Genomic DNA, 17,792 nt, shown 5'->3' on the forward strand with positions numbered 1-17,792 from the left:
AAGCATTGATTCAGATCACATGAATGCAACTCCTTTGAAATCTTGAGTCCTTGTTACTAGTGGGCCACAATATCCAAACCTGGGCAAGAGACTGTGTGACGTTTATTGCATCTTATAGAAATTATATGGCTGAATGCATTTCATCTTTGTGCAAATTTTGAATTTTGAATACCAAAATAAGTATTTGGAAACTTAAGTCACATTAAAGGAGTTAGTTCACTTCAAAATTAAAATTCTGTCATCATTTACTCACGTCAAGTCAAGTCATCCTCATTTACATAGCGCTTTTAACAATGTAGATTGTTTCAAAGCAGCTTTACAGAGATAAAGATATAATTTAAGGTAACAGAGATTGGTTTGGTTTTATAGTGGCTCTTGAAAAATGTTTTTTCCAGCTAAAGTTAGTTTTGATTGATTCACTTCCGTCTAAATGATCATTTGTTATTAAATTAGGGGCCGCTAAGACGACACCGTTCTCTCTAAACAGACTTTAAACGTGAACCTGTGATAGACGCTGATGGCGTTCACATGCGCATTAAGAATTGATTCTATAGTTATGTGCGTTTGAATATATGTGCGCAGGTTTGTAATTCCTTACAAACCATGCCTAAACAAACTACTTGTCTATAAATTTTGATGCAGAATTTTTATTTTATCTTATCACTTTGGGTAGGTACGCGAACCGAAAAATTCCACAACGCTTTATCTGTAGAGTGGTATAGGGATCCTCCATAGGGAGAGGCTAGTTGGCACTTCAGCACTGCATTGTCATCAGGTCCAGGCGAAAGTCCTTCGTCAGATCTGGAAACGGCCTGCATACAGCAGGCTGCGGGAAAACCTCGGGATAAACAAAGACAATAAAATTAGCGTAGATGCCATTCTTCTTATGATGTAACGAGTACATCAGGATTTGAGGGAAGTGTTCCCAGTTCCGGCTGACCTAATCTAAGCAGCCTAATATTGAATTATAGAAGTCTATAGAGTGTTATGTGAATGCTAGGTCAAGGAGATGTGTTTTTAGTCTAGCTTTGAACTGACAGACTGTGTCTGCTTCCCGGACAATGTTAGGAAGATTGTTCCAAAGTTTTGGTGCTAAATAGGAAAAGGACCTACCGCCAGCAGTCGATTTATATATTCTAGGTATTATCAACTGGCCGGAATTTTGAGATCGCAATAGACGTGAAGGACTATAATGCGTTAAGAGCTCGCTCAAGTACTGGGGAGCTAAACCATTTAGTGCTTTGTAAGTAATCAGCAATATTTAAAAATTTATACGATGTTTAATAGGGAGCCAATGCAGTGTTGACAGAACCGGGCTAATATGGTCGTACTTCCTGGTTCTGGTAAGAACTCTAGCGGCTGCGTTTTGAACTAGCTGTAGTTTGTTTATTAAGCGTGCAGGGCAACCACCCAGTAGAGCATTACAATAATCTAGCCTTGATGTCATGAACGTATGAACTAGTTGTTCCGCATTTGTCAATGAGAGCATATGACGTAATTTAGATATATTTTTAAGATGGAAAAATGCGGTTTTACAGACACTAGACACGTGACTTTCAAATGAAAGATTGGTATCAAAGAGCACACCCAGGTTCCTAACTGACGACGAAGACTTAACAGAGCATCCATCAAGTGTTAGACGGTATTCTAGGTTATTACGCGTGGAAGTTTTTTGTCCAATAATTAGAATCTCTGTTTTTTCAGAATTTAGTAGTAGGAAATTACTAGTCATCCAATTTTTAATATCAACTATGCATTCTGATAAATTCCGATAAATGCACTCACCATCAAGTTGTTCCAAACCTGTGTGAATTTATTTCTTCTGCTGAACAGTGAACACAAAATAAGATATTTTTAAGAATTTCGGTAACCAAACAGTTGATGGACCCCATTGACTTTATAGTATTTTATTTCTCCTACTATGGAAGTCAATGCTGCCCATCAGCTGTCTGGTTAATAATATTCTTCAAAATATCTTATTTTGTGTTCAGCAGAAAAAACAAATTCTTGAGGGTGAGTAAATGATCACTTTGAAGTGAACTATTCCTTTAAATAGCTTTTTTGGAATATTTCCTTGTTAGCAAATGTTAGTGGAATATGTGAATGCAAGATTTGAAGAACTGTTAGTGTCCATATAATGAAAGTCAATGGGGTCCAAAACAGCACTGTCCCTTATTGACTTTCATTAAAAACAGCTCTTCAGAATATTTTTTTCCCCCATCAATATCTTCTAGAAGAAAGAAAGTCTGATTTGGAGCAACGTGAAGGTGAGGAGCTCAACATTTTAATTTTTGGATGAATTATGCCTTAAGGTGTCCAAGAATGTTTAATTGGCATTGCATGGCCTTTGAATCATACGAATATATCATGGAGATGAACCAATACTCCGAGACAGCCTAAAAATGTATTACCGGCGCTGCACACTGAACAAATATTCTGAAAACACAGCACCTCTCAAGCCAACTCATTTTGGTACTGAATTACTCAGTTTATTGTACTCGCTTCCTCTGTATGCATGAGAAATCCTCTCTTTTGCGTATGAAAGCTCTCCCTCTTTCTCCTTCATAACTGGTAATGAGACCCTCTCTGACTCCATCTTATTAGGAAACATCTATGCTGTTTGTTGTGTGTAATTAAAATAAGGAGTGAAGGGTGCTGTGAGGAATTTCCTCCACTGAAGTGTGTCCCGCTGCATGCCCACAGGCTCATCTTCTTCTAAAATGGGCTCTTGCTGAACTTTCTGGAAGAAATGAAAGAATTATTCTTATTCTTATTAAGATGTTCGGAAATGTTTACTTTCATATTACATTTTGGATGGAAATAAAGACTGTATAGCTAAATATCGTTTGGTTTACTGTTGCTCTTATGTAACAATGACCATGGGTGTCAATTTTATTTTAAAATTATGTAGCACTGAACTGTTGGTTGTGACATCATGACATGGCAAATGGTTGGCTCATAAATATTAATTTGGTTAAATTATTAAATAAATGTGATAATCGTGTCTGCAGTAGAGTATTTGCTTGTTTAAGTCCGAACAGATATGTAAACGGTGCCTCTAAAATTAGAGATGTTCAAAAGTGATTTAAAGATGCATTCAGTAGTGCTAATGCATCACTTTTTTAAAGAAGTAAATTGTGTTTTAGTTAAGAGGCATCTGAATATACAGTCGCATGTTTAAATGACATGACCCGCATTGTTACACTAAATGGAGAGAATCCCAATGCTCATTGGCTGCCGCCTCTAGATTTTCTGTTTGGAGATGCTAGTTTGCTAGGTTTGGCGATGCTAGGTTGATGGCCAATTTCACTGGTACTTGTGACTATGTGACAATAAAGGGTTACTACTACTACTACATTGTATCAGATTTACTAATGTAACACACACACGCACGCACGCACGCACGCACACACACACACACACACACACACACACACACACAGACAGAGTGATGCTAGAGAACTACTGAATTCAGTTTTTATTATTTTTTCTATTTTATTATAGATAAAGCTGGCAAAGCTGAATTTTCAGAAGGCCCTTCAGTGTCACATGATCGTTCAGAAATAATTGTAATAATACTGATTTGGTGCTCAAGACACTTTTCATTTTTTTGTTCTCATTAGATGAAAATGGTTGTGTTGCTTTAAGAAGTGTGAAATGAGTAGAATTGTTTATTGGTGATTTTTTGTCGAACAGAAAGTTCAAAAGAACAACATTTATTTGAAATATAAATGTTTTGTAAAATTATAAATGTCTTTGATCTTATTTTTGATCGATTTGACAATTTCTTGCTGAATAAAAGTGTGGTGTGTTTTTTAACAGGCCTTTGGAGGACGTTTGATCTCTATAATGCGTTAAACTGATACTCTAGTTAGATGTGATGGATAGACTTTCTTTATATCTTTGATCATGACTAGACAGCAAAGATTGCATAAAATGACACTTTCTATAACAGGTAACTAAGACAAACATAGATCAACATGCTGCAGCATTATTTGTTCTGGTAAAATATGAATTTGTCAATCCATATGTTTTGAAGAGCTTGCCTAACTTGATGCATTAAACCGAGATCCCAGAGTAGGATGAGCATTACTCTGTGGCATGCAGTGGTGTGAAGTCAAACTAAACTCCGGCATATCTATCTCATGAGCTCAGTGGCAGTCTCCATTAATCAGTGTGTCACGTTTCATCTGGAGGTGTTGGCACTCCACTCGCCCAAACGGCTGATCACACACCGTGTGTTCACAATTCCAATGGCCTAATTGCACATTTCGCAGTGGCATTGGTCCTGGTGTGGGACTATGGAAACTCACTTTCTCTCTCGCAGTCACGCCGCTATTAGTTCATCATCGTCAGCTAATGAATGCAGGCTCCATCGTCTCTCAAAGTTTGATGAGATGACATGTAATTAATTGTGAGATGTGCAGAATGTAGCTCGGGGAGTTTTGATGTCTAAGAGTGCTGATGTTCTTACATTGTACCATGCCCTTTTTCTCTCTCCCTTTTTTTGTAAGCACTTCATTAACTCGCAGTCAAGGATTTTTTCAGAATGGCTGACCTGAAGACTTATGCTGTGGCTGAAAAGTCAACATGAAATAAAAAATGACCATATTTACTTGTGGTCATATTGTGTGGTGAAATATCACCGCAAAACAAATTCCTCTTTGTCATTTTTCATCAAAGTGCAATAATTTGCAATATCTCTGAACTGACTTTATTTTTTCAACTCATCCAACCATGTATTTCCTTTTCTTGTATGTAACGCCCACTTTTCACAAACTAATAAATTCCAGATAAATAGTTAAATACATCTTTTCTAATTGATCTTAATCTTAATATGAATAGTAATCATTCTTTTACATAGATACAAGGAAGATACGAGTCTTAAATTGATTGTTAACTCCTCCATTTTGTAAATGTGTACATTTTAACTCCAATTGTCTTGATTTTCCTTGTAGAATTCTTGCAGTCTTCAAGATTTTGAAGATTCAAGATTTGTTCCCCTGAAAAAAAAGCTTTAGTTCAATCTGGATTCATTAAATTGATCAAAAATGGCAGTAAATATATTTATAATGTTATAAAATATTTATATATATCAAATAAATCCTGTTATTTTGAACTTTCTATTTGTCAAAGTATCCTGAAAAAAAGCTCTTAAACTGCAATCAAAAAATTAAACCGTTTTCAACACTGATTATAATTAGAAATGTTTCTTAGGCAGCAAATCAGCATATTAGAATGATTTCTGAAGGATCATGTGACACTGAAGAGTGGAGTAATGATGCTGAAAATTAAGCTTTGCCGTCACAAGAGTCAATTACATTTTGAAATATATTCAAAAATATAAAAACTTGTTTTAAAATGCATTCATATTTTACAATATTACTGTTTTCAATCAAACACTGTATTTGTAGTGCAGCCTTCATTTATAATAAAAAAAAAGAGAAAATTAGCTTTAGACTGTGAGTGTTCTTGTAATGCCATCGGACAATCATTGTGGACACTGATGAACACGATTTCTTTGGTTCACACAAATATATTTATTTTTTACATTAAAGAACACTGGAAGTTGTCGAATGCTGTTTAAAATGTGTATCCATAATTGACCACAGCTGCTTATTTGCATATAGTAAAGCTCACATTTGTCACATCACCAGGAGTGTCTGTTAGCATGTCGCCAGAAATCAGCAACCCTTGATGAAAATTCATCACTTTGGGTCACTGTACAACTGCAAACCACTGTCAGTGTAAAAGTTATTTAGAGATATACGAGTATGTGCCTTCTCCTACTCCCTGTCAACAATTTAAATTCAATGCACATGCATGCTACTGCATTAATATATGATGTTTATTGATATATGCTGTTTGATTTGAAGCCTTTAACACAGAGAATTAAGAATTGTTGTCATTTGTATAGTAACACAAATATCCTCCGGCTACAGACAGGAATGTTCTGTGTACTCACGTGTCTTCTTGCCTCAGGTTGCTGTTAACACAAGTCCTGTTAGATTGAGCTAAGGGCTCTCATGGTGGGATCTTCCTATTCCTGAAGCCATCCATCAAATTGCCTATCGATTTCTGGCATTTGGAAAATGAGCAGGATTCTGTATTCCAAACACAGGCATTCACTTGTTCCTCTACTTTAACGGGTAAAAGTAAGAGACTGGGATCTTTACAATGACAATGATGGATAATAGTTGTGATCAGCGGTTAGTTTAAATTGACAGTAGAGATTGGTGGCCTTCATCCCAGACTAAAATGAGCCCAATTTAAAACTCCAACGTGGCAGGCTTTGATCTGCATACATGATGCATCTAAGATTTCATATAAGTACATGTACAAGCACTGTATATCCAGTCGGCATGCACAGGTGAAAATAAAGTGTGGGTTTGTGTCTTTAAGTGGCTCTGTCCTTCGTGCCAGTGCTGTCCATTGATTTTCTGTCTGCGCGAAGATGAAACGGTAATAATGACAGCACCCATCAATATGCTGCCCTTCAGTAAGCAGTGATGGATGAATAGCAATATTCAGTATAATTGAGAGCTGTTACCAGGTTCTTTATGTTTCTTTTCTTTTTCAGAATTGCAACCGTGCATTGGATTATCCCCACAATAAGGGCTTTTTATACTACACTTTAACCTGAGGGTTTTAACTACAGGTTCAGGTGACTTTTATCCTTGGGTTAAGTTTCACAACTGTAATTTCACTTTTCAATCCTAGGCTATAAAGTCTTATTCCACCTAAAAGTTAAAACCGATGGACTTTTAATTTCAAAATACGAGCTTTTTCTCTCGCTTTCTTTTTCTCACAATTCTGACTTTTTTCCAACACTATCTCACGACCAATTCGTACGAATTCGTATGAGTGATTAAAAGGTGGCTAATTCGTACAAATTCGTACGACCTCACTTGTACGAATTCGTACGATTTGTCTAAAGCCAAGTGATGGGTAGGTTTAGGGGCGGGGTCAGGGGTAGGTCATTCGTACGAATTCATACGAATTGGGCAACTCGTAAAGTGTACGATTTAGCAAAAATCATACAAATTTGTGTGAATTTGTATGAATTTGTACGAATTAGCCTTGAAAAATTCGTACGAACTGCCATGAGGTTGGGTTGCTTTTTTCTCACAATTGCGAGTTTATATCTTGCAATTCTGACTTTTCTATTGCAATTCTGATTTTTTTCTCGCAATTGCAAGATATAAAGTCCAAATCTGAGGTAAAAAAAGACTATTTTTGGAGAGATGTAATTGTGAGATGTAAACTCGCAATTCCAAGTAAAAAAAGTCCGAATCGTGAGATAAAAAGTCGCAATTATCTTTTTAATTTTTTTATCCAATGGCGGAAACAAGCTTCCATAAAAAACAAACAAACTATTGTATCATTAATATACTTTTATAGTTTTGTTTATATTTTGAATTACATTTTTTATATTTGTTTTTATTGAAATTTTAAGTAAGTATATGTTTTTTTGTATTTTTTTATTAGTTTTGTTTTATACTAGCCCTTTACTATACTTTATTTAACTATTTTCCAAATTATAAGTCACAATTAAACTCTCATTTGGAGCTATTTTTTGTTTGCAGAGAACAAATAGACAAAGTAACTGGCAATATTGTGCTTAGAATGTAAGCTACTTTATATTAACTTCTTGTTCATTTAAAAGCTGTATAATATCACACTTGCAGTCGTGCTGTTGATCAGAATATCAGCACAGTTGTGATTAACTGGTGCTGGTGTCTTTTGGTACCATTGTATAAAAGCAATAAGCCACCAAGGTTTGCACTGCAGCAATGTTACTGTTCAGGGTTTCATTTTTTTTAAATTTATTTTTTTACTAACAATAACCTCTCATGACTTATTGCTTTATTTAACACTAATTTCTATTTTGGAGTAAATAGCACCCTGATGGACAACCCAGTATCACAAACTGACAGGTTTACTGAGCAAACTGCCAAATAGACTGATTACAGCACATTGAACAGTCATTAAGATGTTAGTATCAAAAGCGTGATGCAGTTTCACAACACAATGAGTTGAAATGAATACTCTGATCTCTAGAGAGGATCACGACGACCGTTCATCATGTCTCGAACGAATGAGGAAAAGATCCAGCAGATTGCACTTAGTTTGTTCTACAAAAAAAAATGCAGTGCCCTTTCATTCTTCTGTGTGCCACAAGCTTTCCATACAATTATTTGGAGTGGGTTAATGAAAGGAAACAAATTGCTATCCAGCTCATCTTCTTCAGGGCAGGCACTCAACATTTTCATTCCATGTCCTACACGGACATTTAAGATCTGATCCCAGGCCAGAGTCAGTTACTAAGCAGGTTAAGCCTACATTAATATGGATACATTTGAAAATGCACCTTTTTCTCTCTGTTACGTTTTGGCCTTCCATCCATACTGAGACAGTGTTTTTGAAGACGCTCTCCCAAATGGCTTACCCCTATAGGCTCATATTAATAATGCACCCTTTAAATAACAAAAAAATAAAAAATAAATACTACGCCATTGACTTTAGAACAGGTTTCAGTTGGTCAATGGCACAGTCTATTTCAGTTGCCTCGCAACGTGCCAACAATGCTCCTGAACACACATCGCTTTCAGACCAGCACGCCCATAGAGGGCACAAATGGGTGCAAATGCATTCGCTGTTAAAACAATTTGGCACAGGAGGTGAAAATGATAACTGCGTCAGACTGAAACTAGCAAAAAACACTTGCGCCGTGCATCTGGATCTGGATTAATGTAGGCGTACCCATAATAAAATTAATTTTATTCCCTCTTTTAATAAACAGCAAGTACTGTGTCCCATTGCTAAATGTGTCTCAGACCTGAAGCGTGTGACAGCCTCACTGATGAAACACAGTGGAAACATTGAGCTTCACTGAATATAGACAGTGAAAAAGTCCATCCAAAACACTTAGATAATGTGCCTTGAAGAATGGGTGGGTAATGGATTCTGGCCAATAACCCTTTAGATTGCAGCAACAGCCAAATATCCTTGGAGCTCAGTCCTGTGTCCTGGTGAATTGTCTTGGAAAATACTTGGTCTGTACCTTGTGCTCGAAACAGCATGAATGAAATCTTAAGTGGCTCCAAACTGGATCCACTGTCATCCTCACAATAGGACATCTGCCTGCTTTGCTTCATGCAGTTACAAACACCCCTTTTCTTGGAAACTCGTAAAGAACTACTTTTCAATACTGAAGTTAAGAAGAACTTCTAGTGGCTCATTCATTCCAGTTGAAATGTGGTCTTGACCTTTCTCACAGTCCTTTTCTGGTTGCTTTATCAACATGGGAGAGAAATAGAGGCAAGTTCTCTCTCACTGCATCTGCAGATAGTGCTTCTGTTGAGAGATGGCAAATCAACAGCGGACAGTTAGGTTGGGCTTGTGTTTTCAAGTAAACAACCCCCCCCCCCCCCCCCTTTTCCATCTGCTACGAGAGCAAACAGGGTTAGAGTGGGACATGGTGCTGACACGCTTCAGTCCTGCAATCTTAAGCACTCCTCGGGGCCTGTTTTGGTTTCTCATGCTCCGACAAGATTCATTTTCCCCCCTGCAAGTTCCATTTGGAAAGGGGGAAATAGTATTAATAAAATATTAAGTCATTAATCAAACATGCTGGCTTCTTCGCCAGTCTCGCGTGGTTATTGGGGAGAATTTAACGCTGTGGCAGTGGTAGTAGCGACTTCCCTTCGAATGAACGAGCTATCAAAATTTAAAGCGAGTAATTGACTTATGCTCCCCGGACGGAGCACTATAGTAATGGATGACTTAGACACTCTCTATGTATCCAGAAAATACATTGCTTTGCGATGCAAAGTAGCATTTCCACACCTTGCAAGCGTGATTTATGCGTGCGTGTAAGCTATAATGGCTGGAGTATTTTGAAAAAGTGGCAGATCAAATCCAATCAGGACTGCGGAGAAGGAACTCCAGGCCCTCATTTCTTATCACACACCTTAGACTCTAAAAGCGCTGTTCGGGATTTGAGTGGTTCATTAACAACTAGAGGGTGAGAAACGAGTTCCACAAGAGTTTTGCTCATTCGGTGGTTAGGAGCTTATTGATTTCAGAAGCTCTTTGCTCTATACCGCCGTATGCATTGCCTTGAATCAGCATGTGAAGGCCCCTAATTCATCATTACAAATCAAATGCTCACTCACATTTGCATACACTGTGCTTATACTTACCAGCACACATGCTCTCATTTGTCTCTGGAAATCTCCATGGAGACGGAGGGGGGGATATTGTAGATATTTAGAATTGTGGACTCATTGGTCTTATGAGAATTATTTACTCTCTGGTAGCAATCGATAACTAGATATAACTAGAGTAGAGCTTAATTCAAACTATAGAATTGGTGAATTTGTATATGGTCTTCAGTGGTCTTTATTTGTGATTGCATTAAAGTGCTGTAAGCCTGCTAATAAATTTCACTCTATCTTGCAAACACTAGTTTGAGAATAATATTAAAACTGAAAACCAATTCTTGTATTAACGTCTCAGTATAATGAAGTTGGGCCACTAAATTTATAGCAGATCTCTGAAGATTGTCTCATCATAAACTAATAACGAAACTCCCGCCCTGGGGTATTACTGCAGATAGGCTATAAAGCTTTCCTGTGCTAAACGCATTGATGAAACGGTGAAAATTTATTTCACGCATTTACATCTAGCAGTTTACATCCAGCTGAGCCATTTTCTAGATCTCATTAGCGTAATAAGATGTTCCAGTTGACATAATTGAGTAAAACTTCAACCCTTTTTTGTCCAGAGACAATCTCCTATAGCGCAATAACATTGTGTACCCTTAAGTACTGCATTTACATTGCATTGGATAAAAATGTCTGTCAATTAACGTAAATTGATATGCATTTTGCCAGTATATGTTTGTGTTCTCTGGCCATCAAATCCTTGACCTTGACAATATTAGTGTCATGAAGCAGATAAGTATTTATCCATCTATCATCCCTACATACTGCAAAGTAATGCAGCACACACATAAACACTGCATACTAACGTGCATATTAAAGTAGTATTGTAAGTTTAATACAAGTTAAGCTATCGACAGGATTTGTGGCATATGTTGATTATCCCAAGAAATAGTCTTGACTCATCCCTCGTGTTTTTACTTTTTAAGCAAAAACACCTTCATTATAGTAACAGGAAATGGTCAAGTAATACAACCAAGATTCAAAAAGAGTTTTATTTATCCTGTATTTTAACGCAGAATATTTATTTATTGAAAACATGTATTATCTCAACCATAAAGTTGGCGAAGTTATGGCGAAACTGGTGCTTTATGGGGATAAACTTCTAGTTATGTCACTAATATAATGCGTTAGATTTTTTTGTTGTTGTGTAAAAAGGCCTGTTGTATTGTGGAAAAATGTTGTGCAGATTAATTGGCTTAATATGGCCATGAATTAGTAAGTGTTTAGTAATTATACACATATAATACTATAGTCATTTGGCTATACTTTTGAAACGATGTGTATTGCGTAATTGTGTTGTGTTGTCAGGATACTGGAATTTCCACTGATAAATAACACCCAGTAGGCTATAACTTGGAAATGAGGTCTGATGTCCAAAATCCTGAACCACCCCTTTAAGATGTGAACATGACACGACCCAATTGCAGAAAGCACTGCGCATTTTATAACAGGGTCAGATTTTTACTATGTAATTTGGGGTGATGAAATGCCTATACATTAGGGGTGCAACGATCACAGTCGATCCGTGATCTGTACGGGCCAGCCCCTACGGTTCGGCAAGCATGATTTGCGGATTAAGAGAGAGAGGCGCATTTCGAACACCGAATTGATTCCTCTTTTGCGTCTCCTTGCCTTTGAACGGACACATGCACACACGATTATGTTAAAAAAAACTCATCTAAATACCCGTCTTGGCAAGTATTCTCTCAATTATGTCATAAGTGGACAGTTGAGAAAGAAACCAGATGTTTGCCCGTTTTTTCGGTCCGTGCATTCGGTCTTAAAGTGATAGCAGACACCTAATATTTATACTGTGTCAAAGTCAATAAAACAACAAAATACAGCTTTAACAAAGATGAAACTATATTTCATTTCTGTACCTGTAACTTTGTAACTTTGTTTAGTATCTCTGCTTGTAATTTGTATATTTGTTCTTATTTTATGACTGTTCACTTGTTTTTAATAATGTTTGAACTTTATCAGTTAGGCTAGTAGTTTCTTTATGTAGTATTGAAGAACTTCATGTGAGCTTTAAGTAATAAATAAAAAGCAAAGTTACCGTACAAATTTACAAAGTTACATTCCCCCATATGACCACATTCTTCATATTGCGTTAGTAGCCGATAACACCATCAAAATTGCATTATGAAAGATCTCCATGATTAGCCTGTTTTTGCACTTTTCCCTGCTGGAGAATTTCTGTCCAATGAATGGATGACCTTAGCACACGTGTGGTTTTGTTCACAAATTTTGGTTCGCTTGCAAAAAGGGCAGTGTGAAAGTGAACCACACCAAACAAAAAAAACAAAAAAATCAACATTGTATTTGGTATGAATACACCATTAGTTTATAGTTTATCATTAGTTTAAAGTGCTTTACAGAAAAAAATCTAATCAAAATAAATATAATAAAATAAAATAACAACTGTACAATACCATCAAACACCATTGAAATGTAATAAAACGCCATAGCATATTGTTAATTAAAAGCTTGTCCAAAAAGATGCATCTTCAGGTGTTTTTTAAAAGATAGAAACCATAGTTCTCAATGCTAAACGAAGAGTGTTCCAGAGCCTTGGAGCCACGACACAGAAAGCACGGCCACCTCTTGTCTTAAGACGTGTTCTGGGAATATTTAAAAGGTCTTGGTCTGAAAACCTCAGAGACCGACCAGGGGTGTGCGTAATAGATCCTGGATGTAAGAGGGTGCTTAACCATGCAAGTCCCTGTAAATAAGGACTAAAATTTTAAAATAAAACCAATAGAAACCCAATGAAGCTCCTGCTGGTCCTTGTCAAAAGCCTAGCAGCTGCATTCTGGACAACTTGCAGTCAATCCATAGAAAATTTGTTCAAACAAGTGTATAGAACATTGCAGTAGGCCTATTGGAACTGTTTCAGATATTTGTATTGTTACATATCGAAATATCGATATTTTTGATAACACTAGTACTGTTCATGTTCAAAAGGCTAGTGTGACTTGACCAATCGCACCCTTCAACGTCATCAAAGATCACGGACGAAGGAGGAAAAGCAGGTGCACCGAGCAGATGCAATGAATGCGAGCTGTTCCAAGATGACTCCACTGTAGCGTACATTTGTTGGCAGCATCTGAATATTACTGATGCAATATAGTGTGCGTGAATAGAAAAACCACACCTGTTACCATTTGAAATTATCATCTGCAGAGTGAATTCACGGCATTTGATTTTATTACACAGTTCTGATCGACTGTCTGCAGGGGTTCGAAACAACCCGAACTAGCGTAAACTTAAACCTCAATTACAGTCCAGAAGTTTTTTTTTTTAATTTTCAGCCTCTAGTGTTGAGTGGAACACAATCCTTCAGAAATCATTCTAATATGTCCAATAAACATTGTATTATTATGATTATAATTTTGTTTCAAGATTCTTCAAAGGATAGATAGTTCAAAAGAACAGCATTTATTTGAAATGGAAATAATTTATTAACTTGTGACATTTTAATGTTTGACTTTCACTTTTGATCAAATTAATGAACGTCCTTTTAAGGAAATAAATGTAAATCAGTTACATCATTCTAGTTTTGATCCAGTATGTTTGTTCAACATCCTTTTTGGAGATTCACATTTGTCTTTTTCCCTGCTAAAACACCAGCAAAAACCTGCCTGAATTTCCATCCTTTTGTAGTTTATACTGTTGTTTGGTGGAGAGATCTTGCGACCAGCGATACTCTTCTTTTCAGTGACGTCTTGCTGTCTGTGTTCATTTCCCTTTCTTTAATATGACTCTAAAGCAAAATACTGCCTTTGTATAGCCCATGAATCATCAGCTTCACCCCTGCATGGTAAAGCCACGTGTGTCCCACTGCTGATAAGCTGAAATATGTGAAGTGTGCAGAAGCACTAGTGCCTGTCACTGTACTGACTACTCCAGCATGCAGGCCGGATCAAATACTTATCTGCACACTTCCTAGAGCCAGATGTGCTAACTGAATCAAACATGAAGAGAGGGAGACATGGATAAATCTGCCCCCCGAGTGCATGATCCGACTGAGCATGTGTAACAAATTCTTAAAAGCTTGTTGAACAGGTAAAGAGTGTGTCCAAGTCTATTAGCTTCCATCTGTATGCTGGATGTCTAAAAGTTGGCAAAAAAGACTTTTAGTCGATATTCGCCTTTAAATGTACTTTCTCGTCCAAGAGAATGGACCGGAAATACAGATTTCCGTCCAATAAAATACTCTCTAGAATAATATTGTCCCTTCTCCTTGTCACGGTCTCCAGTCACTTCAGCACTACATCTCCCAGCATCCTCCCTGGCTCCAACCTGCACACACTATGCCATTACCCACACCTGCCACCAATCACCTTCTTCAGTCAGCAACACATATTAGCCTGCGAGTTACACACTCCATCAAACTGAAGTATCGAAGTATTTAACTGAGTTACCCACCACTGTGTTATTCTCTTTGTTGCCGCTCCTGTTGGATTCCTGTGTGTTCCCATATATGAAACCTGCAAGGGAAAGAGTTTTCCTAGTATTTAGCGACATACTGGTGTTTGTGGTGGTGTAATGTACATGCATTGGACTGATCCTTTCCCATCTTCTCATATGTTGTTTATTTACAAATTCTCAACTATTGATAAATCTGTTGCTGTTACTCACAATCTAAGTGAGTCTGTGTTTCATAACACCCCTAAATATTAATAAATTATATTAAAATTAAAGGTAATTACGGTGGCTGAGAGAGCTCAACGTGCTGCAACTTAAGAAAACGCATACAAATAGTAAAAAACACATGCAAATAGTAAAAAACGCATGCAACTAGAAAAAAACGCATGCAAGTAGAAAAAAACACCTGCAAATTAAGAAAACATCTTCATCAGTTTCACAACACACGTGTGCTCCAATTACTCACAACGCAACCAAATACAGAAACCCGCTGCAAATAACACAGACCACAAGGGAAATGTTTCCGGGGGAACCAAATAAGTGACGAACCCGGCTCGGACGTGCATGCGTACAGCTCAAAATTCTACTTTATTTTATTTATTTTAACTTTGTTTTTTTCTGCAAAACATAAAGAGATTACATTTTTATGACATACAACTTGTATAAAATATACAAAATGTATTAACAATATGTTCAAGGTCATCAGAATACAAATGAGAAAAGAGCAGAGCTGAAAACTAAAATAAATAAACAAAAAAGATAGAGAAGAAGAACATGAAGGAAAGATTTTAATCTATAGCTACATCAGTTACACTGTACAAACTGTTTCATGTTATGTTTAAATTTTCATAAAGAAATGTTTCATAAGAAATGTAGGGTCAAGTTGAGACACTGACACAACGCATATTTTTTAAAAAAAATTGTGAAGTAAAAATAAAAAAATACATTTATTTGCAACTGTTATGTGAACAGCATTATATTTCTGTCGTCAGAACAGCTATTCAGCTGATGGACAACGTGCTGCGTTGTCATGGGAACATCCCAGGTGAAAATAATGAGGAAATGACTTGTCTTTCGTTGCTCCCTTCATCAAGTGCGTTCCAAAGCGTTCCACTTGAAGAGCTCTGCCGTCTGCCCTTCGAAGGGAGTAGGGAATAGGGATGCTCACGAGCAATAAGCACGTCCGAGCCGGGTTCGTCACTTATTTGGTTCCCCCCGAAACATTTCCGTTGTGGTCTGTGTTATTTGCAGCGCGTTTCTGTATTTGGTTGTGTTGTGAACTTTTGCAGCGCTTCTGTATTTGGTTGTGTTGTGAGTATTTGGAGCACACGCGTGTTGTGAAACTGATGAAGGTGTTTTAATTTGCAGGTATTTTTTTCTATTTGCATGCGTTTTTTTTCTATTTGCATGCGGTTTTACTATTTGCATTCTTTTTTTTTCTATTTGCATGCGTTTTTTTACTATTTGCATGCATTTTTTCTATTTGCATGCGTTTTTTCTATTTGCATGCGTTTTTTCTATTTGCATGCGTTTTTTACTATTTGCATGCGTTTTTTCTATTTGCATGCGTTTTTTTTCACTATTTGCATGCGTTTTCTTCAGTTGCAACATGTTGAGCTCTCTCGCCCACCGTAGGTAATACTTTATAAGTACTGTACTTACAAATTATTTGCAAACTATTCGTTTTGTTAATTCATAGTTAATATATTGTAGTCTCTACATTGTTAATATATTAATAGACTATACAAATAGTGAGTTATTCATTCATTGTCGATGTAATTAACCAAATTAAAAAAGTTCACACTTTAGATTAGGTCACAGAAAATATGAAGTGGTTTAAACCAACCTTTATTAGACATTAACTGCATTAATATTAAGTGTTACTTTAATAAATATTTGTAATCATTCGTTTATATATATATATATATATATATATATATATATATATAGTTGAATATACAAAATGCATGTTATACACAGAAGTTTATTGGAGTATATTCTACAAGAAAATATTATTTAAATAATTTCAACTTTAAAATTTCACATTTAATTCAATGTGCTATACTAAACTGTTAATAATTGTGAAATTTACTAGCAATCTGAGTGAAAATTGTTTCTACATTTTGTTGAAATGTTGCAAATCATGTCTCATACGTAAAAAAAAAAAAGTTGTATCTATTTAAAATAAATGCATTAATTAATTAGCTGATGGCTGTACATTTCTGTCGTATCATTTCATGGTGTTTGAGACAGGTGAACAACCTTACATTCTTAATATATACACATGTATACAAATATTTTTGGTAACACTTTACTTAAGCCTTTTATGAATAATGCATTATAAAAAGTATTTTAAATGCAGTAATGCACCTTATAATGTGTTGTATAATCTCATGAATAATTGTAACCACAGTTATAATTCATTACTTATCCATTCATTCAAAACACACCTTTAGAAAGTATAATTAAAACACAAAAAACTACCAATTTCAGAATCTGCAAATATTATAATGCATTTTAACGTTGGTTACAATTATTATTGAAAAGATATAGTGCCTTATAACGTACATTATGAATAGCTACAGTATATAATGCATATGCATCATGCATGTTTATATTAACTGCTTTGCCTGAGCCTATATCTTTTTATTCTAAGGGAATGTGTCGGTTTTTATTCCTGTGGGTTTTAATCATCAGAACAACTCGTTGTAAACAACATCTCTAAAAATGAACACAGGAGAGCGTGCCGTCTTCAGATGAGCTGCTGAGAATCTTGGGTACATGCTTAAAGAGTTATGACAGGTAGGAACAACCTTCTCAAGTTCATTGACTGTTTGTTTGCTTTTTAACGCCTCAGAAAGTGGCAGTACAGTGAATGAAAGGCCATATTTCATCTGAAAAACCTATCAAATGCTGGTAAAAGAGTTTTTTTTGACTGCTTATGGTTCTCTCTGCAGTTTTGCATAGCACAGAACTGCCTATTCTTTATTGTAGCTCTCACACTAACCTCTCTCTCCCACGCAAACATCATTCGGCTATGTCTAACTACACTTGATCCATGTGGTCTCAGCTCTCCAAATGTGTTGTCCTTTGCCCTGCTTTTCTGGTCTTGTCTTTTGTTGCGTTGCACAC

This window comes from Siphateles boraxobius, unplaced genomic scaffold (genome assembly GCF_051911475.1).
Source record: "Siphateles boraxobius isolate OS27281-9 unplaced genomic scaffold, OSU_SipBor_1 56, whole genome shotgun sequence".
In the NCBI taxonomy this organism is placed as follows: Eukaryota; Metazoa; Chordata; class Actinopteri; order Cypriniformes; family Leuciscidae; genus Siphateles; species Siphateles boraxobius.